Raw genomic sequence first — 23,340 nt, forward strand, 5'->3', positions numbered from 1 at the left:
AGCTGTGACGAAACAGACTTTGTCTCGCTGGATTATTTTGGCCATCTCGGAGTGCTACCGCTTGGCGGGTAAGGACCCACCGGCTGGCTTGCGGGCCCATTCTACCAGGGGTATGGCTGCGTCTACTGCCCTGCAGAGGGGTGTTCCTATTCGCAACATCTGTGATGCAGCCACCTGGGCTTCTGTACATACATTTGTGCGTCACTATTCCCTCGATTCCATCCGATCACAGGATCTGGCCTTTGGCAAGGCGGTCCTTTGCTCTGCTATTTGATTGGCTATTCTAAATCTTGGTTCTAAATTCTTTCCCTCCTCCTTGCTCTGGTACTGCTTTGGGAGTCTGTCATAGATATGGAATACGTCGGAGGACTCAATCCCCTCGAAGAACAAGTTACTTTCTTACCTGGTAACGTTCTTTCGATGGGATGGTCCGACGACGTATTCCATATCGCTCCCGCCCTGCCTTCCCCGCTGCCGAATTTCTTTTGCGATTGCAGCTTACGTTCCGCAAGGCTTTGTGTCTGACTGGCAGTTGACTAGTGTCACACGTTCTGGGGGAAAAAACTACAACTGAGGCTACGTGCGTCGTGCGTCCTACTTATCACATCGGATGACGTCGGACGTCGGAGGAGGCCCTCGACGACGGCGCATCGACGTCATCGACGCAGGACGCAGACGCCGAAAAAAGTTTCCGAAGCAGCACAGCTGTGGTGATTACATGTCATAGATATGGAATACATCGTCGGACCATCCCATCGAAAGAACGTTACCAGGTAAGAAAGTAACTTGTTCTTCCATGTGCTGATACATCGAAAGCACAGGAAGTTCCTGAGGTTGCTCATAGGGGACAAGCACTATCAGTTCAAGGTGCTTCCCTTTGGGTTGACCTTGGCTCCAAGGGTCTTCACCAAGTCGCGGCTCACCACAGGAGATCGGGAGTCCATGTATTCCGTACCTGGACAACTAGCTGTTCCGAATGAAGTCAGTGGAATGGGTTTTGTCTCACCTAGAGGTCACCTGCTCACTACTCCACAGGATGGGCTTCTCCCTGAACTTGAAGTCCCATGTGACGCCGGTCCAGAGGCTCCAGTTCATCAGAGCATTCCTAGACACTCGGTGGGGAAAGCCTTTCCTCCTGAGGAGAAAGTCAACAGCATTGCACAGATGGTAAACCAGTTCCGGAACGAGGCCGCCTTACCAGCAGCTTCCTTCCTGCGACTTTTAGGCCTCATGGCCTCCTGTATCTTTCTAGTGCCAGAGGCCAGGCTGCGCATGAGATCGCTTCAGTGGATCTCCGCTGGGCCAATGGTTCCAGTACCTCAGAGCCCTCTCGGACTCCCTCAAGGTATCCAGGGCAGTAGTCGACCTTGGTTGGTGGGCCTACAGCAGAAAACACATGGCGGGGAGCCCTTCTGGCCTCCGTGGCCCCAGGCCTACGTGGTCACTGGTGCATCTCTGAAGGGTTGGGGCGCTCACTGCAGGGATCTGCAGGTGGATGACCTTTGGTCAGCGATTGAAGCCAGGTGGCATATGAACAGGCTGGAGTTGCGGGCCATCATGTTAGCCCTGAGAGCTTTTGCTCTGTCTCTGGAGGGAAAGCATGTCTGGATTCTGATGGACAATACGGTGGCCATGCACTACCTGAACAAGCAAGGTGGTGTGCGCTTTCTCTCCCTCTGCAGAGAGATGATGCAGCTGTGTTCTTGGCTGTTGGAGAACTGAATCTCGGTCTCTGCAGTTCATCTGGCGGGGCAGAGAACAGTTTGATGGATGCTCTGAGCAGGCAGAGCACGGTCTCACACAAGTGCGAAGTGTGCCAGGAAGTCCTAGAGAGGGTCTTCTCTTACTGGAATACCCCATTAGTGGACCTGTAGGCCACGGAGTCCAACAGGAAGTGCAAACAGTTTTGCTCAAGGGGAATTCCCAGCGAATGGCACGCTAGGGGAGACGTTTCTGGTAGATTTGTTTTTTTCCTTTCCACTAAGCCTTACCTCTGATTCACGCTATCCCTTGGGTTCTCAGGAGGCTCAAGAGGTTTTGAGCATACATGATCCTGATCGCCCCAGACTAAGCGAGGAGGACATGGTACTCTACTCAGACCTTCTGGATCTAACCATCTGCCCAACTCTCCTGTTGCCTCGGCTCCCGGATCTCCTAGCCCAGTCAGGTCGGGTGATTCACCCAAACCCAGAATCCCTAAACCTACATGTGTGGCTCTTGAGATGATGAGATATGACGACTGGCACCTCTCTGAGGAGGTACTTGAGGTGTTGCTGGCTGCACGCAGCCCATCTACAAGATCTCTGTACGCATGCAGGTGGAGAGGATTTGAGGCGTGGTGCAGGGAATGCGAGATTGCCCCACCACTGCAGTGATTGAGTTCCCTCTGTCACTGGCCTCAGCAGGCCTTCAGGTTACCACATTCAAAGGATATTTGGCTGCCTTGTCTTTGTTCAAGAGGTCCCCGGATCAAGGTTCCTATTTTACGATCCCGGTTATGGCCCAGTTCCTGAAGGGCCTTGTGAATACGTTTCTGCCAACTGTTTTGTTGTGCCAGATTGGGTTGTTAATCTGGTTCTAACCTTTTTGATGGTGGTTCCTTTTGAGCCCATGCATACTTGTTCATTGCGGCTGCTCTCTTTAAAGACAGCTTTATTAGTTGCCATAACATCCGCCAGGCGGGTTAGTGAATTACAGGCCCTTTGTTGCAAACCGCCATTCTTGCGGTTCTTCCGGGAAAGGTCTCATTGAAACTAAGGCCGGGATTCCTCCCAAAGGTGGTATCAGAGTTCAATCTGTCTCAGGCCATAGACATGTCAGTCTTTTATCCGCCTCTGCATCCTTGTAAAGAGGAGGAGCGTTTTCATCGGCTGGATCTAATAGGACCCTGAGATTTTACGTCTCAAGGACTCCTGAATTTCATAAATCAGATCAACTTTTTTGTGGCATATTCTCTATCCTGTAAAGGGCTGGCAGTAACAAAACAAACACTATCCCGGTGGATCATCTTGTGCATAGCAGAATGCTACCAATCTGCAGGCAGGGAGCTGCCTTCTGGCATCAGGGCACACTCAACTAGAGGGCTTTACTTCAACGGCATTACAAAGGGGGGTGCCGATCAGGAATTTCTGGCGTGTTTTGCTTTTCCCTAACTGCCTTAACCTTCTAGGCCTGTGGTATTACCAGGCCGTTCCCCACAAAGAAACCTAGTTATCTTACGCCCGACTGGGCAAGTGGTATTTCTTTGGGTTAGCAGTTAACCCTGCCTCTCTCAGGGTCCTTACAATTTCGCACATGTGGCATAGGTGTTCTTCCCAGGTTTGATTATGTATTACTATGTCGTCACGATATGCAATGCAAAAGCTGGAATAGAGTTGCAATTTCTTATCCATAACCCATTGGAAAGTTTCTGGGGTGAGTGGAGAAGACCGTTTTTTCTTTGTCAAAGGGGTTCAGTGGTATCTGTCAATAAGGTCGTCAATCTGAGGCATGGGATAATTGTCATTCAAGGGATTGCTTTTCTCCTGCAGATTCCTCATCAGATTGATATCCCTTCCAGCGACAGCTGCTCAGAAAGCTTTTCGACAGGGGGCATAGTGCACCTCGACGCGCCCGTCGGTCCCTCTTGACTCGATGCAGTGGTCGACTCCGGACAAGATGTCGGTCTCTCGGAAAATTACCTTTTCAGCTGACAAATTTTTATCTAGTTTGATGCAGTTTCAACAGAATGTCAGCTCCCAAGGTGTCTGGCTTCAAACGGTTCAAGGACTATAGCTCTAAGATGTCCATTACGGACCCACTCATTGTGTGCCTTGGTGTCGGTCATGTCACTGAGGACTGTGGTTCTTGTATGAAGATGAACCTGAAGTCACTGCGGTAGAGGGCTGCGAAACTTGCGGTAGGTCGCCCCTATTTAAATCTCCGACCTGTTCCACCGCCCGGTCGTCGGAGCTCGACACAGAGGGGCCTACCTGGGAAAAGGAGGATTGGCACTGTAAAAAGACCAAGAAGCGCTCACATTCGTGCTGCCATTCGTCATCCCCCTCCCTTAAAAAGAAGCAGCGTCATCAACGCATCACGATTCTGGTTCTTGTGAAGAATGCAGGAAGTCTGCTTCGGGGCCCACATCTAGGGCCGAGTAGGAGGCCTTTAAAGAGCAGATGCTCGACTTGCTTAAGAAAGCCGCTGCGGGTACGGATGACACCTCGAAACAGCAAGCTCCAGTGTCTCCAGTGGTGCCCGGAGACCCCGTCTCCAAGGAGTCTGTATCGGCACCACTGCCCTCAGTACCAACTGTTGCCAAGACGATGAAGATGTTATCAGCGCAATTCAAGCGTGGGTCTGTCTGTGTCAGCGCTGATGCCTGCCAGCTCGTACGCGCCCCAGTCCCAAACTGAGTTTTTCAGCACAATGGCAACAATTGTCTGCAATGCTGATGACAAAGAGCTGTTTGGCCTCGAGCACACGTATTCAGGCTCTAGAGGAAAACAATTCTTCACAGATCAGGCTGATTTAATCACCTTCGCAGAGGGGCTGCAGGATACAAATGGCCTGGACACTTCTCCTAATGTGGAGCCCTAACAGGCCCACCCTTATGGTCATGCAAGTGCCAAGTATCCTTCTACAGTTGACAGCGTATTGGTTGCCCTAGGTTGGAGTTCCCCAGCCAGACTATTGTCAGGATATGATTTGCTGACATTCTAGATGTGGGGGCCCCCACAGAAAGGGCCATGCCTTTCAATATAGCCATTGCTGATTCCATCACCACCTTGTGCCAGAGACCTTGTAACACCCACCCCACCCCGTGATTTCCGAATTCACAAAAATATATATGCTGGCAAGGGGAGATCCAGTTTACCTCTCCACTCATCCTATGCCCGGGGGTCTGGTGGTCCAGATGGCCACGCCCAATACTAGGCAGTCCACATCAACTTGCATTCTCCCTACTGATACTGAATGTAAGAAAATTGATGCACTGGCCAAGAAGGTGTTTTCATCAGGCAGTTTGACGATCAATGCGTCCTACACATTTGCGAAATATACCTTTGGCCTATGGAAAGCTATTGGAGAAGCTTCTCAATAGATTCCCGAAGGGGATATCCATGAAGGCTTTGTATGGATTGTGGTTGATGGACAAGAGGTTGCCCGGCAGTCCATGCAGATGGGCCTGGATGTCGCTGACTGTCTCGGAAGGTCAATGGGGCCAGCTACTGTTTTGAGGAGACAAGCGTACCTCCACAATTCAGGTTTTTCGCCTAACGTCCAGAATAAGTTGCTGGACGTCGCCTTTGATGGCGAGAATCTGTTTGGGTCAAAGGCTGACAAGTCCTTAAGGACTCAAAGCTTGCCGCAGAATCACTGGGCCTAGCTGTGCAGCGACCGACTAAACATGTGGTTTTTGTTTTGCTTCTAGAGGACTTTGGGTACAGATGTTATGTCCCCTTTGGCAGGAATGCACAGCTCTCAAAGGCAAGGGCAGAGGCGTTTCCCACGCTCCAGAAGGGGCAGGGAAGCCTCTAAGGGCCAGCAGACGGCATCAACGGCTGCACCACCCTCAAAGCCGCTTTGAGTTCTCCCCCTCATGTTTTACAGGTTGGGAGACAGATATAACAACGATACATCCTTCATATCCTCTTTTAAATAGGTCAGTTTCCTGTAATGGAACATAATCTAGCAGTTCATCATTTTGAAACACAATATTAGTTGATACCTTATCCTCTGAATCCACTTGATCTACCAGCAGTTTATCACTGCTCTTAATTATTCTGAGCGGAATCCCACTTTCAAAAATGTTCAATACTGTTGTTTGATTAGAAATAGGGTGATGCTTCCCATCAAATGCATGTGTTAATTGTGTAGTGCCTTATGATCGCAAACAGAATTCGTATTGGAGAATTCTGTCATGGTGCCAGTGGTACAAACCCCTCTAGCCTCATTTGTAGATATCCACCCTTCTACTGGTGTGGGAGTGGGGTACTGCGCTGTTATTAACAAACATAGCTTCAATGTCTCCCAGTGCTTAAGAATCGTCACCATTAGCTTTTTTCCTTTTCAGTCTTTTGTGCCGTTTTCCATTTGTTGTATTTATTAGGGAGACCTGGTTACATGATAACTGTTTTGGTTGCTGCATGTATTCCCTAATATCATTACACCTGCCCTTTTTTTTCCCCAGGAACACCGTATTTTTATTAGGGGCAGACTTTACTTCATTTATAGATTTTCCTCTTGTTTGCCTAATTCTCCTGCTATCGGCTAAATCAAAGCTTCCCCTGGTGGTCTCCAGTAAGGTATAGTGACATGGTTTAGAAGATCTAATGTTCCTAAATTGCTGTCACTTCATTCTTATATTACTCCTATAATCGTTTGATCTCTTTAACAGTCTGTCTCCTGCTATCTCTCTTAGTACCTCCTGAGACTTGTAAGGTAGAGTGTTCCTCCGATATTTTAGGGCCTACACCTACAGTCTTGGTGTAATACCTAACTGGCCCTAACTCTAAAGGGATGGATCCCTCAACTAATGTTTCTAAGGGCCATCGATGTCTAAACACCCCAAATAAAAATCCGTCTGTGTCTAAACCTATGCTTGCCCTCACTCTCTGATAAAATGTGATAGGAAGTCTCTTTAAAGGAAAAATGGTGATTCAAAAAGAAATAAATACCAAGGCTGGTTTTGGGTGGTCTTCTCAGCGGGTGTGTCTTGGCTGGTTTCCTTAATGTTTAGCACAATCAAAAAGAAGTTGTTCATCAACCCTTCTCCATAAAGTTCTTATACTCTGTTCAACAAGTCCCAATGTCTTTAGTTCCTGGGATTTCCTTCCCCAAGCTTCACTCCTTTCAAGTTCCAAATCAATCAAAAATATAGCACAGTTTCTTGCAGGCTTCTCAGGGCTCCCTTCCCCCAAGCTTATGCCTCCTTGTTTCACCAAAATAAAAGTTCACCTCTGTTGGGCCTCTCAGGGTTCCCTTCCCCAAGCTCAGGCCCCTTCAGTTTCAAACACAAAAAGTTCAACTTGTCAAGATGTGCCTTTCTTTTCGCATGCAACCTTCTCATGGGATAATATCAGAGACTTTCGAAAACGCTAGGTTCTTGGCTCATCCTAAGTGCGACCACTCTGATCGTTGGCCCCTCTCTGTATTTTCTTCTCTTCTATCATTTCCTCTTTCAGGTGCTTCCTGCATCCCTTGGTTATCATTCACCTGGTTGTGCTCACTTGTAACTTCTTTGTCTTGCTTTCTCTTAGTTTGCTGTGTCCCTGGCACCTTCCATTCGGGTTCTCTTTTTCTGCACTGTGCCTCTTGCACATTACTTTCTTTGCCTTCTCCTTTACGTGCCTATTTCACACTTGTTTCGTTTACTGGTGCTCACTTGCACCACCACTTCACTTTCAGGTCAATCCCACCCTTCTCACTTATTCAGAGCCTTTTTCTTGCTTTCTGCTTCGTGCCATTTGCAAATTCTGTCCTTTCCCTTTTCCCGTTCCAGCTAGCTGCACGCTCCCAAGTTTCTCATTACTTTCCCTTTGAAACTCACTGGGTAGTGTTGCACTGGCAAGCGGTCCTCTCTAGGCATATGGGATCGAGGCCAGGGTCTCACAACCTGCCCCCAGACCCTCTTGGGACCAGCACACGTCCCAAGGGAACAAGCACTCCTACACATGCTGCCAGCAGGCCAAAGGCAGCCTCAATCTGTTCAGTGGAGACATGGCTCCCTAGCCACGCTGCAGCCCCTCACAGGCACTGGGCCAGCGTCGCAGCACGACACACTGCTACAGATCCTCCAGGCTCGTCTCCCTTCAGCTCCCTGCTTCTTGGCTTCTCGGCCTCCTTCAGATGTCCCAGCTCACTCCCTTGATTGTGTAAACCACACCTTTTATACTTTGCGTAGGAGTCAGGTGTGAGTAGTCAGTGCGACATGCCTGACCCCCTTGATGGGACAACCTAATTGTAATAAGTGGAAGTCTTCCTTTTGATTCTCAAGGTGTTTCATGCAGGTAATCCTCACTACTCTCGGTTGCCTCTTCTTCCCAGTATTTGTCTGAAATGGGGAGGGGGAGATGGAATGGGATTGCAGATATCCCATAAAAGCTGAGGAAGGGGTTTCAGATGGGAAATGGGGAGAGGGGGAATACCATGTTTCACCCTCGGGTATTCTCTGTCCAATCTCCCGTGACCCTCCACTGAGGTGGTACTCCCTCACTCGTCCACCCCCAGGGTCGCAATCCAAATGCGATGGCCCTTCCCTGGCCACCCGAATGGAAGATCCCGGGGGAGTAGGTGAGAGAACACAGTCGGGTTTCTCACAGCACTTAACACATATTCCTATTCCACCACTTTGTAAAATATGGTGAAGGTTTGGGCTAACAAATTACCCCTGAAAATGGAGGTTGGTGATGGATTTGGACAAAGTAGACTGTGCTTGTCCAGTGGACTCCAGTGCAGAAAGGAGACATTCATGGGTGCATACCTTTGGGTTTGCACATATTGTGCAGGCCAAACATTTAGGCATGCCCTTTGATGGGGCCAACCTCTTTTGGCGCCAAAGCTTATGTATTCCTGGAAAGGTTTAAGGCATCAGATGTTACTGCCAAATACACCTTAGTTTAGCAGTTCTGCAACCTGCCATATCTTTCGCTAGGGTTTGCTGCTTTCTCTTTTCCCTATTTTGCCCACACAGGCAGGGGACAAAAAGCAGCAGAGGGCTCATACTGGTTGCCCTCTTGGACCGAACTTAACATCACTTTTTTTTGTCTTTCAAACACACTTCTAATTTGAGGGGGGTGCGAATGTGGCTGTTTGTCCTGGAGTGGATTAACACCACCAGTTTTGCCTTCGGTTTGTAGTTTTATTCTCAGGCTACTGGCTCTCTTTTTCTCCCCCTTACCCCAGACAAGTCCTTTTAGCCGGGATGCCCTCCTGCTGGAGGCGATTGCACAACCCCATTTGAAGGCTACAGTAGAAATTGTGCCCACTTCAGAAAGGGGAAAGGATAGTATTCCCATTATTTTTGGGCACTGAAGAAATATTAAAGCATGCAACCGATCCTCGGTCTATGGAACTGAAATTGTACTTACACAAGGACAAGTTCAACATGACCAGCCTTACCCAGCTCCTTTAGTTCCTTGGCCTTCAGGTCTAGCTGGTGTTCCTGGGCCTTCAGGGAACCAGTTTCACATGCCAATCCATCTCAAGTGCAGGTAGTACCTGATGTTTGTGTTTGGCAATGCCAAATGCTAATTCGCAGTTCTGCCCTTTTACCAAACTGTAACCAGTGGGGTTTGCTTGTTTCAGGAGTAAACAGATTCTTGCGTTTCCCTCCCTAGATGGCTGGTTTATTCAAGCAGGCTGTCCAGATCCTGTGTCAGCCCATCTGCACCACGTCATCTGCAACCCAGCTTGGGCTTTTCCTTCATTTTCAAAAAGTTCCATGTCACTCCCTTTCAGACTTTTTGGTTTATGTTGTGGTAATTCTGGGCACACGTTAACTGTGTTGCCAACATTGTCTAAATGGTCCATCTTTCCCAATCAATGGCTGCAGCACTGTCAATACTCTCAGTTCCAAGGCAGCATAAAAGCCAACTTGCATGTTATGTTATATGGCACTTGTATAGCACCTAATGCCATTAGTATGGCCTCAAAGCGCTGTGGGTGAGCGCCCTTGGAGGACTAAAGTCTGAGGTATGAGAATTGATGAGGATTTTAGTACAACGGTAGGTAGGGGCAGCTAAGTCCCTGCTAGCGACCCATGGGGATTTGGCTAGTGCATGGGTGCTGTGATAGGCTGTCGGGAGAGTGTGTGAGTCAAGGAGACTGATTATGTGCCCAGCTAGACCGAATTCTTTCATGGGACTTCGCTGCATTCTAGTGGCAGAGGTTCGAGGGTTCAAATAGGGGATTGTTGCCGAGGTATGCGGTTGGTGGCCTTGTCCCGGCAGGCAAACGGCTATCTTCCATTGAGATGGCGTGCGATACGTACCAGTAAGTCATGGCTGATATGTAGCTGCGATGAGGGAGTGCAGATCAAAACATGCAGATCGACTAGAATTCTTTCTGTGTGTGCTTGGTGCTGTCCTGTTGTCTCCTCACATGACACATCGATGCCCCCACCTACCTGCCAAGGGGTGGTAGATAAACGCTTAAAGTGGACTAGGTCATTGAAGATGCAGAAGGGAAGAGCCAGGTCTTGAGTGCCTTGCGGATGGCAAGGTGATCCTCTATGCAGCGGATACTGAAGGGAGCTTGGACAGAGAAAGAAGACCCCCCCCCCCCGCAATCCCCTGATTCTGATCCATTTGGCAATTGTGATCACAAGGAAGAGGACTGTGCCTGCTCTCAGGTTTCTGTAGGGTGTGAGCTTGTGTTGTAGATATTCTGGGCCTGAGTTGTGCAGAGCATGGTGGGTGATGCACATAGCTTTGAAGGTGGACCGTCGCCTGAATGGTAGCCAGTGATGGACACAAAGGGTGGGTGTGATGTGTTCTCTGGGGCCTAGAACAAGAAGGAGCCTTGCTGCAGTGTTTTGGACTCATTGGAGTTTTCTAGGTTGAGATGCAGGGGCACCCAGGTATACAGTGTTAGCATAGTCTAGGTGAGAGAGGATGATGGCCGTGATTGCTGCGACTCCGTGTGCGAAGGACAGGTAAGTGAAGATGTGTCAAAGAATGTGTAAGTGTAGATAGCAGGATTTTGTTACTTTGTTGATGTGATGTGGTAGTGCCAGATCTGAGTCCATGGTGCATCCAAGGCTCTTTACTGTGTTGGGGCTGGCGGGGCTTAAAGTGGGCCGCCAAGGGATGGGCTGGGGGAAGAGGGCAGTCTTCCCACAGGTCATGATTTCTGAATTTACAGGGTTGAGGAGGTGGTTAGCTGTCATCCAGTGGTCAATTTCTGTGAGGCCTGAAGCGAAGTCGGGGAAGGTGTTGGAGGGGTCCTTTGGATCTCGAAGATGGTTTGGGTGTCATCTACATAGTTGTAGCATGACAGGTCTCAAGAGTAGGGTTGAGAGAGAGAGGCTTTCGGAAAACTTTAGTGAGTTGTCAGAATGACTGTCAAAATTCAATGTTGTCCTTCCTCCATCAGAACCCAACTAGTCTAACCCTAAAGCTATAAACATAAGTCTTTAACTAAAGTGACGTTCATGTTTCCTTCAACAGGAGAATGACTCTCTTCTCCTGGTTTCTTGCTTCTGTCTTATAGTAGAAGTAACTCCTTTAGTGTTCCATCACAAAGGACCAGGGGAATGACTGCATTCTTCTGGTCCTTCTATAAATGTTCTCCAACTCCAAAGTGGCTTTAAGCACTCTTGCAGAAAATTGGATTAGTCTCTTTAACTCCTTCCAGGAAGTAGAAAAACTCATAGCCTTATTTGGCTTCCATCTACCATTCTGATCAGGGAGATGGCTCCCGTTCCACTCTACTTGGGCAGCAGTATTGGGTAGACCATTGCAATGAGGGCGATGACTCGCCACACAGTCTGATTGCCCAGTGGCATTTGGCTGACCACTGCAATGAGGGAGATGATTCCCAATACACTCTGCTTGAGCAGTGGTATTTGGCTGACCACTGCAATGAGGGAGATGACTCCCGATGCACTCTGCTTGAGCAGCGATATTGGCTTGGCCACTGCAACGAGGGAGATGACTCCTGATACACTATGCTTGGGCAGTGATGCTTGGCTGACCACTGCGACAAGAGAGATGCACTCTGGCTCAATGGTATGGTTTGGGTTATCACCACTGTGATGAGGGAGATAACTCCTGGTGCACACTGGCTTCTTGGTTTGGCTTCCCGGACCTCTCCTGGTCTTCCCGCCATTGCTGTTACCTTGTTCTCTGTTGGGGCAGGGCTCTGGTTCTTCCCAGATTCCTTCCTCTGCAATTTCCATCACCTGTGCAGTTTGGCGGCAGGCTCTATCTGGTGGTCTCTGCACTGTTTTCCGACCTTGCGGTTCACCTTTCTGAAGTTGCGCCACCACCATGCGATTGCTTCTTCCTTCCGGCGAGTCAGCTCCAAGCTGGCTCCTGGGACATCCCAGTTGGCTTCTGGGACATTGTAGCAGCATACTGTCATCTCTGTAGCCTTTGTCTGGGGGAACAGTTTCTCTGTGTCTCTGGTCCTCCTGGTTTGAATCTCCCAGGTAGGACTTGCATACTGGTGGCTTCCGCAATGAGAGTGTTCTTGCTTTCTACTTTATATTGTTGATCCCCCCCCCTTGCGTAATGTCAACACAATCTTGGAAAGTCTCTTTGGCACTCTTCATGCCTCCAGTGAGCTACCTTGTTGCCGTACTTGGCTGGTTTTGCATATGGCTTCTCATGTTGTTCTTCGTGCCAGTATGTTCTAAACAGTCATGGCTTTACAATAACACATGGTTCCACTAGCAATGGTGGGAGAAACGGGTGACCAAGAGGGTAGGGAGTTCTGTGACAGGGTTGTAGGGAGGCTTTTCCCCAGGTGGACCGTCCTTATCCCCAGGAGGGGAGTCCTTCCCTATAAGGTCCTCCCTCATATTACCACCCCTAGGGAGACTATTGGGTAGCAGTCTCACCTCTATAGCCTCATAGGAAAGGGCTCACTCTGGGGAGAAGTGACGAGACCTGGTGAATCATCACAGTCCTCAGACATTTTGCTAAGGGAGGCCTTTTGGCAACCTTGCCTCAATTGACATAAGTCATGGATACCTCTTTCAAGCACTGGGGTGCTCATCTGGATGTTCTGAGCACCTGGCGTCATGGAAAACATCAAACACCTGGAGCTGGAGATCATCTGGCTGGCCTTGGTTACTGTTCTTCCCTCTGTGCTGGGCAGGTGTGTCCAGATTCTGAGACAACACCGGGGTCACTGCAGAGGCAATGTGACTGTGGTTCTGGACTTTGAAGAATTCCATTTCAGCGCCGTCTGGCTGGGGAGGAGAACATTGCAGATGCCTTGACCTGACATTTCTGACTCTTGGAGTGGGAACTGTGTCAGGAAGTTCTGGATGAGATCTTTGCTCTTGGGGGACCACTCAAGTGAACTAATTCATCTCCAGTGTCAACTGGAAGTGCAAATTGTTCTGCTCCAGTGATTTTCTTCCGAAAGTGGCTCTGGTGGACGTATTGATTGTAGGTTTGTACTTCGATTTCCACTATGCATTCTCTGATGGTGGTGTCCCCTGCATTACCCTGGAGCCTTGAGGGGGGGGGGGGGTGATCATGGAGACTGGGTACCCCAACCTGCTCCATGATGCAGGGCTGGCAATGTTGCGGGAAGCATCTCTTGGTCACACCCACCACACCAGGGTTTTAAGGTACTCTAATTGGAAAAGAGATGTCAGCAGTACTGTGCTACCTTCTAGAAAGCAAATGTTTTTTTTTTAGAGGACTGCTATTGGTGGGAACCTTACAATTTAGTGAGGCCGGCAGATGAATGGAAAGTGAGTGTGCAGTGTACTTCACTGCGAGAGAAAGTTCTAGTTTGGTCCTTGATGGGGAAATATGAGCTAATAAAATTCAAACCGGGAAACATTCTGCCCCAGAACAAGTCTGAACCAATCACAAGTCCCTAACAGATTACCCATCCCCAGATCATACATGAGACAACGTTCCAGGAGGCAAGGTCAAAGGAGTATAAAACATCCTTAGCAAGGTTTTTGGTGTTAGGAGAAGGCAGAGAAGCAAGTTTGGAGGTAGCTGGAGGGGAGAGATATTGGAGTCAAAGAGGAGTCTGAAGGAGAAAGGACGAGCTAATGAGATGGCAGTGGAGGGCGGAAGAACTGAGAAGGTGGCAGAGAGATGAGGAGCTGAGGAGGTGGTGGAGAGAGGAGGAGGATGTGGTGGAGAGAGGAGGAGGAGGTGGTGAAGAGAGGAGGAGATGATGTGGTAGAGAGGAGGAGTTGGGGTGATAGTGGAAAGAGGAATAAATAGTTTAGAGTAAGAAGTGATGAGAGGTGAAGAGAGGAGAAATTGAGGAGGTGCAAATAAGGGTTCCGGAGCTAGGTGGAGAAAGAACTAAAAGGTAGGTCTGATAGAAAGCGATGCCAGAGCAAAGGGAGAGCAGAAAGGCAGCACACAGGGTGACTGAAAAATATAAAGCAATGGTCACAAACCCTAAAACTGGATTGTGTTAGAGGGCCAGGAGGAGAAGAGAGCATGTGGCAAATTGTCAAGGAGGATAATCAGTACAGACCGATTCTTCTGCAGAAAATGCAGATCATTTATGACCCCAGACTTTTAAACTTCACAGCAGATTTTATAAATCAACTTCAGAGTTTGAAATGTTAGGTTCAATCAATCTAAATATAAACACAGAGAGTTGATATTATTGGAGTGTATTTTATTTGTTTAAGATTTTTGTGTAACTTCATGTATATATGGCTCCTTAAGCAACTTGTCTTTTTCCATTTTTTGTCATGAATTGTTAAGTATTTAAATATGCAATATTTTGATGGGAATGTATGCAGATATAGCTGTTTTTGATGTTTACATGTTTTCTTTTTCTTTTATATTGAACGTTTGATCATTTGTTATGAAATATATTGAGAGCACCAGTAGATGTCCTCTGAGGAACTGCGACATTTCTGACTCCACAGAAGTAGGATTTTCACAAAGTTTCCTGCAGATTTGGACAGCCTCTACACATCAGGCATTATTAGTGAGCTGAAATGGGGAGGTCCTGTAGGTATGAGCTGATTTGGGGGCGGGGGGGGGCTGAAGGGGCAGGGAGATTGAGCATGGGAAGTCAAGCAAGGATCCTAACAGAGGGGATTTGTTGAGGACCCGTCAGCCAGCAAACAGATCTCCGGCAAAAGGCAGGGGAATCTTCTATGCATAAACCCCTTTGTGGCTCATTCCCATAAAAATGTTGTGGGCAATCCTGTCCTCTTGGTACCGACCATGGCAAAAGCCCAAGTATGAGACTATCGTGACTCAACAACTAGGATTCAGAAGGAATCATCCATGACTCCTGCGGCCTCCGACGGCCTTCTGATTGGTACTGTTATAGTCTTGGACTTCATTTCGGACGTTGAGGGCTCCTGAACAGGGCCCCTTTACTAGTCCCTCTGTTATGTAGTTTTTGAGAGGGTTGATTAACTAGTTTCTACCACACCAGTTAATTGTTTTTTGCATGGGCTTTAAACAGCGTTCTTATGATTTTAATTATGACTCAGTATGAGCCATTCACATTCCTTGTTGCCATCGCTTCCATGCAGCGGGTAGAGAGCTCCAAGCTATTTCTGCCACCCCTCCTTACCTCACCATCTCCAAAAAAAGATGTCTTTGAGAGTGAGACCATCCTTCCTTCGAAATTAATGTTGGACTATCATCATTCTCAAAAAGATGCATCTTCTGGTCTACTTTTGTACATCTCATCCTTCTGATGTGGAGGAAATGTTTCATCAACTGGATCCAAAGAGGCTTCTCAGTTACTACAGCTCTCAGATGAGGGATTTCCCAAATGCCACTCCTTTCTTTTCCAGAGCTTGGTCGACCAGGGCTGTTACTTTTTAGAATAGATTGTTCTCGTCATCTCTGAATGTTGTCATCTGGCTTCATGATCATCCTTGCACACCTTCATGTGGTGCGAACGCCTGCTTTCCGTTGTTCTGTACTTCACAATTTACTGGTGTAGGTAATGGGTCCTCTCACTACTTCCCTCCAGGATCTGTACTACTTTGGGATTCTTTAAAAGATGAAGAATCTGATGAAAGAATCCATTAGAACAACAAAGGGCTTACCTTCAGTAATATTTCTGATGAACAGCTTCTTCTTCACACAGATTTCTCATTACCCTCCCACCTAATGCTTATTACGGAATGCTTGTAACCTCTGGCGGTGCTGGGGTTCTTCAGCCTCTGAGTGAGGTGAAAACAGGGCTGAAATGAGGGCATGGTGCACAGCCAGCTCCATATATACCACCCATGATTCCCAACCAAAGTCATGTGCCAACAACGCCAATCAGATCCGACCCAGTGGGCCTTTTTGTGGCTGGTAAAAATGTTTGTAGCCAGATTCAGACATGGTGCATATTTCTGAGATGAGGAATCTGTGGGGGGAAGGACACATTCAGCAGAAGAACATTACCAAAGGTAGGTTATTGGTTCTTGTCCCACATGGAAAGCTTTGGTAGTATATGCTCATTTCTCAGACTGAAGTGTCCTCATGTGTGTTCTCTTTCTTAGTCATAAAACACTTTAAGACTTCTAATTCCCAGGCTGAGACATTGTGTCCTTATCTGTAATCTCTCTCTACTCATAGAATGCTTTGGTCTTCTGACACCTTGCTTTCATTTCCCAGAATGCAGAGTTATACTCTTATATGCAATCCTTCTCATTCACAAAACGCCATGGGACTTTGCCTTAATTTCCTAGAATGCAGTGTTATTTTACTGTAGAAGAGCAGACAAGTATGTCACCGATAGACTCTGCCCCCTCACCTCCGTCATATTGGAACAACAATAGAAGACCCTATGTGTGACACCAGGTATTATTCCAATGCCGCACCGAGTGTATGAGAGACGTTATGGACTCAGACAACCGTATCGATTGTGACCTCATACTGAGATGGTAGGAGGATGTCGACATACACCACTGGACATAGGAGAGCTGTAAGTACAAACTGACAGCTGCAGAGTAACATCATGAAGGAAAGACACAAGGATGCACTGAAACGATATGCAAATACTAAAAGAATAGAGATGTAACTGAAGTGACAAGAGAAACCTGTAATGAAATATGAAGAAATCATGTGTACCAGAGAAAAGTGTAAGAAGAGACAAAGTGAATGTAAATACACAGAAATGCAAGGTAGCTGAGACGTATAGAAGCTTGCTGCAGAAGGAAATATAATGTGACTAAAGCGGATAGAAAAATATGGATGTTGGACATGTGTTGAAACCAATCAGGTACCTCAGAGACCGGCCAGGGCTGCAGAGTCAGGAGACAATGGCAAAACAGCTTTGTGTGAGGAACAAAGATGAGTTTATTGGCCTGGGATCAAGGATGCCATATCGAGGAATAATTGCAAGGCACAAAGAGGGTCAAAGAGGATAAGCCATGTACCTAAGACACATTTCGTTTAGATTAAGCAGAAGCGAAAACATCTGCAAGTGCCAAGTATTGGACCATCAATAATGCAAAAAGCATATGTAAGATGGATTGATCAAGTCTCCAGAGGCCAAGATGAGTAATAGCACCCAGCACAATTAAATCAAATAGCAGTAAATAAGAGGTCAAAATGGACAAAATCGTGGTCTCCTCACACGTGACTCAGAAGTCGAAAACAAGGACTATTCATTAAGCTCCAGATGAAGATAATGGTGTACCTGCGCTCCCTGAAAAGTCCCAGAGCAAAGAACAGACTGCAAGGTCAACTACAAAGAAGAAGCCTTGGCTTGGGGCCTGAACAATGAGAGATGATGGATTAATTGGGCAAGTGGGTAGTAGTTTGACGTTGTTGTCTGCACCTGAGTTTCGTTTTTCGTACATGCTGCTAATGAGGCAAAAGTCCAAGGTTGGGAGAGAATACCAATCAATTATAGGGGACTATGTAGCAACATCCTATACAGTGTTACACGGGCCAATCTGCTGCGGTTATACTGCTATAATCTGTATTAGAAGTATTTAGAGGTAGTTCAAGTCATGCCTACCAGATAAGACGGCAGCCAATTATACCACTTACACCTAAACAAAGTATAGGTACACATGTTCCTGTAACCAATCCCTCCCTTCAATAGGTTTTTAGGTTTGCCACATAGGATGACGTCATAGCTGACGTACATTGAGGTATAAAACCTTTGTGTAATCAAAATTGAAGTGTGAGTGCGTGGACTGCAGCTTGTTGTTCACGAGATTGCCCTACTTTATTGAACAGATAATAAAATAGTACTTTGCCATATTCTTTCAGTCTGTCCTGTTATTTGGGTCTGAGATCATTATTGGTAATTCCATCGAGCACATGATACGCTTCAAGATGCTATTGCACATTACCTTGTATTATGCAACTGTGAATCAAACGCGCAACTCCTTGGGGTTCCCGCTATTCTGGCAGTTTTTCTCAGTTGGATTCCCAGCAGAAGGTCTTGTTCGTAGCACCCCGTATCCCCCACTGGGGATCTTGGAGCGCATGGGCCTCGCAGCATCTCACTTGGATCCTCAGAAGTGGGTCAGGTTCTTCAGTGTAGTCTCTCACAAGAAAGCTGGATGCTTCGCTCCTGTAGCCTCTCACTCTGTTAAACCACATGACCGTTTCTGATTCCATCACTTCTGCCACCATCTAGAGGACTGGCTTACTGGTCCACCCTTCAATCCACTCTCTGCAGAGGTAGTCCTTCTCTTATTAAGCTTTGCTTGAGCTATGGCAGTGAGAGTGTCGTCATGGAAAACAAACTGTTTATCTGTCCTCTGTGTCATCCAGCAAACATAATCGGTCCTGGGGGTTCGATACGGTCCTTGCTGCTCCAAACCGAGTGAGAAGCGTTTGGTCTTCAGAGTCTCTTGGACCGATCTGTTCTCTGGATATTCTCCATATGTAGGGCATGTCTGTTACAGGTAGAGGGTTGGATTATTTTTCCAAGCCTGGCTTGTTGAACATTCATGCTTGGCTATTGAAAGGTTGAGATGTTATTGAAGATATCCTGGATGGGAGGATTTTGGCCTGTTAGGCTATTTATAGCAGAAGGTGGAAACATATTCTGATTGGTGCTGTGTAAAGGATATTGATCTATCCATTGTCTTAGCCCACCGCTGTCATGAGAATTGTGATGTTTGACGAAGAGTCGTTTTCATATAGGGATTTTTCAGGGGGTTTTAGCCACTATACCGTATCCAAGAGGGCTCATGGGCAAGAATCTTATTTTGCATATCAAACTTTCACGTAATTGGATTGGTTAATTTCTTCCCTTCAGTTCTATTGCAGTACTTGAACTTTGTCTCAATGTTTCTGATGGTGGTTCCTTTTGAGCTTATGCATTCTGGCCCCTTGCAGCTCTTTACCATGAGGAGAATCTTCCTGACTAGAGTAACTTTTGCATACTGTGTGAGTGTGCAGCAGGCACGTTTTGAAACCCCTTTTTTTCTAGTGCTGCCAATGAAAAGGCCAGCTTAAGAGTCGGAACCTTGTGACTTCCAAAAGTGGTCTGAGGGTTTCATATCTCACAGGTGACTGATATCCCAGTGTTTTTCCTCATACAAAGTCATTGAAGACAGGCTTCTTTGTGTCTCGGTACAAGGAGTATTGTACAAACACAACAAAAGTCAGATAAGAAGCTCCCTTAAGTGCGACTTTATTCATGGAATATCTGTGGTCTAGGAGAAGTCAAAGCACTTTATATTGGACCAACACAAATATACAGATGGTAAATATATGCATTAGCTTTCAGTTCCACTCCTTCATATATAAATACCTTTATTCAAATATATTATAGCAATGGTATCTGGACATTTGTCTGCCTCCTCAATGCAACCTGTAGGCCCAAGCAGATTCAGTTAACTGCCCTTCTTCAGGCCTCTGATATGTAATTGGGTAGTGCATTGAGCCTTCTTGCTTGTTTTCCTGCATTGCCAACATACCCACCTTAATACTTTGGAGAGATCTGAAATATTTCAGGATCAAACAAGTACTCCAATAGAGAAAGGTTTCTATGTTTAAAGAAATGTCTTGATTTTGGTTTGGGTAAAGATTTACACAGACATGCAGAGTACTCCCTACATGGCAGTCCCATATTCCAGGGCAAAGGAAGCCAGTGTATTTTCTTCAACCTAAGAAAGGTTGATGTGCCATCATAGCAGCTCATTTTCCTGCCACTCCTACCACAGATCATACATGTTCTCCAGCGTTACACTTTTTTTGTCAATGCTCTTTTAACAGACCACGAGTTTGGGTATAGACGGGAAAACATTATTTAGTAAAATTATGCCTGTTTTGGGAGAGTTTAGAGTAGTGCTGCGAGTTTTGGCACCTGAAAGGGTGGTCTAGGCACGTCCAGGAAGTGTCCCGAAGTGTTTTGCAGTCGGCAGTACTGGCAGAAGAATTTTGGAATCCTGTGTGTTTAAATTTTACTTCACCGGACTGCCTGGAACAAATCATCAGCGGAGTGTATTTAAACCTCACTCATGCGCATCAGTGCGCATGTCCAGGAAGTGTGCCAAAGTGTTTTTCAGTCAGCAGTCAGGCAGCTTTGGTAAGTGTGTCAGCTGCCTACTGTAGGAGACTGTGTTATTTCTGTACTCTTAATTCCTAGAACTATAGTGTACATCTGTGAGGTAGACTGTCTTTAGCGACAAACTCTCAATTGAGAACATTCTTAGCAAAAATTCTTGTGGCAGTGAAAAGCAAATAACTTTGTATGAGCTGTGTTGACTAAGATGACAAAGTTCTGTGGACCGCCGTTTGAACGTAACTTAGATATGTCTAAACTGCGTAGTGGCAGGCTCATGTTTACGGAAAAGGGACTGGCTGCTCTAAGAGCAGAAGAAGAAAGGGGACAGAGGATGCTCTGAAGAATCAGCTGGAGTTGGCAACATAAGACCGTGTGAGTTTCCTGCTGCCCGGGTCAGCAAACAGCATGCTAACAAAACTTGCAAGTGACTTAAATTAGCAGGGCGTAGGTGTCAGGGGTTCGTTTCATGACCTGAGACCCACTTCTCCTCCTTTGTTCTCAGCCAGAAACAGCTCAAACCATACTAACGTGCCTGCCACTTTATTTACTCCTACCAATGAAACGTACAACCTGGATTTCAGTACTGTATTAACAAATGAGGCTGTGAAAGTAATGGTTGGGATGGATGGGGTCACGGTGGGTAAGGCTGATGTTTTTGACGACTCCATCATTTTAGATCACTCCTTCATTCAGTTATGTAAGAACATGGAAGGGATAATGGACAGAGGCTTCATATCTGTCACAACCGGCTATCCACTGGAATTGACTTGGCAGAGCAGGCCCATTCCTGCAAACGCTGACTACTTTACCCCCGAAACACGGATTTGCGCCGGGACTCCAACATCCTACCCCAAATGTACACACTGGGACCCGCCTCAATTTCAGCACTACACCTGCTATTGGAGTCCCTATTAAGATTATGTGACAATATCAAGGACGGTGTATTTGAAAACACAAGGAAGTTGGGCACAGTGGATCTAAATGTTGAGTCACTATTAAATCCAATGAATGGAATTCAGATCGGAGTTCATTCTAATAAATCGAAAAATGAGTGCTGAAATGGAAATGTCAATAAGAGCAACAGTGATAACCGTCATAACTCAATTGTACAGGGTTCCCAAGGGCATCTACGATCAGCAGCAAGTTTTACCAGCTAGCATATCACTGTGCCATAGTGAGGCACCGAACAGTCCTTCCCCTTTACTGGAGTTTTGTTCAATAGAGGAAGTGCACATAATCGTGGATGAATGTTCCTTGATGGTAACGGCAGAAACTGAAAGTATTAGCCACTGATGAAAACCCCCACCCCCGACAGTGGTGAACTATCAGTTACACCAGGTCAGGTCAAGGAAGCAGTGTAAAGAAGATTTAAAAAAGTGAGAACCAACCACCTCCCAATGTAAATGAAAGAAACAGCTCGCTAAAGTTTATCCTTCATTGCCAGATCAAGGAACTGTCAAGGACTTGGCTATGGGTCAACAGCCTCAGGAAAAACCATGTCTGAGTACTGTCTTGAGGGACAAACCCCCTCAGTGTACCTGACAAATAAAAAAAACAAGTCCAGACAAAGTAAAATAACTACGTTTCTAGAAAACCCTGTGGGAACTGTATCATCAAATCCTGTAGAGCTGACAGAGCTGGCTATAAACAGTATGGTGGGTTCTGTGGCTTTGGTGCAGGAGCCAGCATCGCTAAGCACTGCTCAAACTACTGCTGTGGTTCCAGGTGTCCAGCTGCAGGTGCCTCTGGCAGTAACCGTTCCAGAGCAGGTGCTGCAGGTGAACTTCCTAGGAAAGACAATTGGTTGGGAGCTAATTACTCAAGTACATGGTCATCTCCCAATGAATAAGGGCCAGATGCTTAAAGGCTTCCAGTCAATTCCAGTGCTGCAGGCAATATGTTCAGATGACATTGAAAGGGTGGCTCTTTCAAAACCAGAGGCGGAGAGGGCAGTATGCTATTTCACTTCTAATCTAATAGCACAGATTGTCTGAAGAGAAACGGAAGTATTGAGTTCACTGGGGTATGACTTATTTGAGCTAAACTCTCCTGCTGAACCATCAGATTATTTTGGTGTAATATCCGCAATTCCCATTGTCGGAAGTAGAGGGTTCAAACAGGAAACCATCAGAAGGGGCAGTGAAATCAACAGGAGAAGATTGGTCTTGGCTGGAAGCTGCCATTAAGATGTTCAATAAATCCAAGTCTGTGAATAATCGCCTTCAACAGAGGGGCGTTAAAAGTTGTTTCCTGGGATGTTTGTGGGTTCTCAAATTAAATCAAGGATGCAAAAAGTTGTGTTGGTGATGCAAATGTAGCTCTAATCCAAGAAGCAATGTCATTGTGTCCCTTTGAGTTGGAGGGCTATCACACATACTTTAAAAATGCCATTAGAGGTAGTAGGGGTGGCCCCCAGGGAGGTTTGGCAATAGCAGTGGATTTGAATTTAAAAGTATAACCATTATAAAGCGGTAACCCAGAGTAGCAACCTTTTGGCAGTCAGTGTAATTTTCTCCATCACTAAAGAGGAGTTCCTTTTTATTAACGTGTACTGGAATCCTTCAAAACAAATCCAAACTGACTTTCATGACAAACTGGATGAGCTACTAACAGGCTGGCTGGAGGACAACAAACCACATACAATGATAGTGTGGGGGGGATGTAAATGCAAGTTGTGTAGACAGACTTAAAATGAAACAGCAGGAGGTGGGAAATGGAACCCATTGCCACCAGAAGCTTCAACAGGCATTGCGTGGGATTACTATCTAACAAACTGGGACCTTGATATGTGTGTACCAAATGAGGAGGGAATTGGTCAGGGGTTTTATACCTGGAATCGGGGATCAAAACGATTGTGGATTTGCTACTTTTATGTCTCGAACTCTGAGACCGCTGTGTAATCTGTTGACTCTGGGGCCTGTATGTAACAGTGATCACTTACCACTACAGTTAACTGATACCAATAGATCTGGCTTCCATTAGCCCCCACTCAGCCTTGGGAACTTTGGCCGAGGGTCTGGGGGTTAACGGTTAAATGGAACTCAGCTGCATGTAGAAATGTTATCACTGTTTTTGGTCAATTGATCTGCAACTTTTCGGTGCACAGGTATAATGACACGCCAATGTCCTGCTTAGTGGTTCTCACAAATAAGGGTAAGTATAGGGTAACTAGGCAGCATTGGTATCATTATGACAAAAGAGTAGAGG

This window comes from Ambystoma mexicanum, chromosome 2q, assembly GCF_040938575.1.
Source record: "Ambystoma mexicanum isolate Mex_15411 chromosome 2q, UKY_AmexF1_1, whole genome shotgun sequence".
Taxonomy (NCBI): Eukaryota; Metazoa; Chordata; class Amphibia; order Caudata; family Ambystomatidae; genus Ambystoma; species Ambystoma mexicanum.